This window comes from Peromyscus leucopus, chromosome X (genome assembly GCF_004664715.2).
Source record: "Peromyscus leucopus breed LL Stock chromosome X, UCI_PerLeu_2.1, whole genome shotgun sequence".
NCBI classification, from domain to species: Eukaryota; Metazoa; Chordata; class Mammalia; order Rodentia; family Cricetidae; genus Peromyscus; species Peromyscus leucopus.
Genome location: NC_051083.1, coordinates 16,568,396 through 16,570,948, shown reverse-complemented (window position 1 = coordinate 16,570,948; position 2,553 = coordinate 16,568,396).

Here is a 2,553-nt window from a genome sequence, read left to right as displayed (position 1 = left end):
CTGCTGGATTTTAGTGTCTTTGCACTGGCAGTCTGGGGCAGCCCAGCAGTTTCCATCCATCCCTTATTGCATCCCTGAGCCACTGCCCACACATGAGTATTTCCAGAAACCAGGACAGCTAGGCCTGATTATTCAGCGTCAGGGAAGGAGGGAGGAGGAGGAGGAGAAAGAGACAGCAGCCAAAAAAAGCTGGAGACAGAGTGGAGGTGGGGGAGAAGGAGAGCACTGGGCAGAGAGGGGGAAGGGAGCAGAGGAGATACTGGGTGTCCGGATAACCGGGAAAGGCAGAGACGTCACAAGGGGTCAGTCAGGTCAGCCCAAAGAAGGATGGACCGTAGAAGAGTTTGGACAGGGCAAAGGCCTAGAGGTTAGAGTTGGTAGCTTAAGCAGAAATGTCCTCTCACAGCATCAAGAAGAAAAGTCTAAATCCATTGGTAGGAATTTTAGGTGACAGCAAACAGTGGTGCTTCCGGCTCCAGGGAACCCATTCCGAGCCCCCTTGATCTCCCGGAAACACCTGAGAGTGACTCTCTTCCCACACAGATGCCTGAGCTCCTCTTTCTGCTTCTCGATCTGCCTTGGGGATCTCATTCATTCAGGGAAAGCTTATCAGGCACTTGGCGTGGGCCAGGTACCTTGCTGGTTTCCCTCGGTTTGGCAAACTAAGGTGGCTTAGACATATGACATGTTTATCTAAAGTGGGAGTCAGCGCCACTGCAAAGGAATTGACCACCGTTTAATCATCCTTCCTCACTCTTGAAGCAAGGGGTTCTTAGCTGTATCTTTTGTGTCAACCAAGCCAGGGAATTTGGGGGGAGCCACAATCGAAAACCGGGACTCTGAGCACACGATTAATTACACTGGGCCTTGAAAGAAAGGTTTGAAGAAGTTGGGCTGGTGTGTGATGAAAGCACAAGTTAGGGGAAAGCATGGAGAGTGGAGACAGACTCCTGAGAACTAAGGCTGGAGGCCAGATCATGCAGTCTTGAAGGCCAGGTTCTGAGATGTCTGCTTTTTCTATCTAAAAGCATGGGGAACCACAGGAAAGCTTGAGTAAGGTGGTGACATAGTTAACTACGCATTCTAAACAGATGCTCTGTGGTGTGCTGAAAACAGACCCGAGGGGAAGAGAATGGAGATGCTCAAATTGTCAGAAATGATGGTTACCTTAGCCAGGGAAGGTAACAGGGGAGATGGTGGGAAGTCAGTGGATTCCAGAATAGGAAGGAAAGTAAGATGATCCATGCCATGATCCCTCTACTAAGTACATTAGAGTTGATTGTCTTTTTTAATCAGTATGACAACCCTACATATAACATTTTAAAACATTTTACATGTCTAAGGTCAAACAGGAGTAAATATTAGAAATGAGATTCAAGCAACTGAGTGCCCAAATCCAAACAACTAGGAAGTATCTATTACATACTTGTGTTTTTTAAAATAAATATAGGGGCCAGGTACGGTGGTACATGCCTTTAATCCCAGCACTTGGGAGGCAGAGCCAGGTGGATCTCTGTGAGTTCAAGGCCAGCCTGGTCTACACAGTGAGTTCCAGCCAGGGCTATACAGAGAGACCTTGTTTCAAAAGAATAAAATAAAGTAAATATGGGGGCTAAGGAGATAGCTCAGCAGTTAAAAATGATTACCACCAAGACCCGAAGACCTGAGTTGGATCCCCAGGACCCAAGGTAAAAAGAAATGACTCCCACAATGTCTTCTGTCCTCCCCCATGCATCCACGCACACACACAGTAAATAACTAAATGTAAAAAAAATAGGTATAAAAGCCAGAGCAAGCCTAGCTGTGGTGGTACACACTTTTAATCCCAGCACTTGTGAGGCACAGGCAGGAGGATCTCTGAGTTCAAGGCCAGCCTGGTCTACAGATCAACAGTCAGGACTGTTACACAGAGAAACCTTGTCTGGAAAAAACAAGACAAACAAACAAACAAAAAAGCCAGAGACAGCATGATGGTACTTGCCTATAATTCCAGCATCTGGGAAGTAGAGGAAAGAAGATAAGGAATTTAAGGTCACCCTCAGCTGCACATGAAATTCAAGGCCAACCTGGGCTATTATGAAATTCTAATAAATAAATAAATAAATAAATAAATAAATAAATAAATGGCATCCATTCAAATGTTTCGAAATCCAAGCATACCGAGGGTTATAAAATGATGTTCTTTTTCCGCTGCTGACAGTGTTATCCATTATCTTTTATTATCCGTGTAAGATGATGCACTCATGGGTTAGCACTCAGAATCTTAGTGCTTTTTATATGCATTTCTTAATGTGGGGTTGACCATCTTAACCTCAACTATATTTTATCCCTTGGATTTTGTAACATGGCAATCATCACTGACCTTGATGGGTCTCGGTTTAGTATCATGAAAGAGGGCAGTCCATTAAGAGATGGAGGACCCACACAGTGAAAAGAGAGAGCCTACTCTGGCAAGCTGACCTTTGATCTCCACACCTGCATTATAGTGTCCCCCCTTCCTTCCCTACCCACATCCCTCTCTCCATACTAAATAAATGTAGTTTTAAAAAAAAA